We start from the raw sequence: 200 nt of genomic DNA on the forward strand, positions 1-200 counted from the left end.
CTCATAGATATATATAGAACACTACACCCCAGAACCAAAGAATACTCATTCTATTCTAATGCCCATGGAACATTCTCAAGAATAGACCATGTTCTGAGTCACAAAACAGGTCTCAACTGATAACAAAATACTGAAATTATTCCCTGCATATTCTCAGACCACAATGCTTTGAAATTGGAACTCAACCACAAGGAAAAATT

General features: G+C 35.5%; 1 long non-coding RNA gene across 2 annotated transcripts in view; it reads right to left on the reverse strand.

The window, feature by feature from the left end:
• The window catches only part of LOC117801979, a 43,039-nt gene that overhangs the window by 29,418 nt on the left and 13,421 nt on the right, over nucleotides 1-200 (reverse strand). The window lies entirely within an intron of this gene.

Source organism: Ailuropoda melanoleuca, chromosome 4 (assembly GCF_002007445.2).
Source record: "Ailuropoda melanoleuca isolate Jingjing chromosome 4, ASM200744v2, whole genome shotgun sequence".
NCBI lineage: Eukaryota > Metazoa > Chordata > Mammalia > Carnivora > Ursidae > Ailuropoda > Ailuropoda melanoleuca.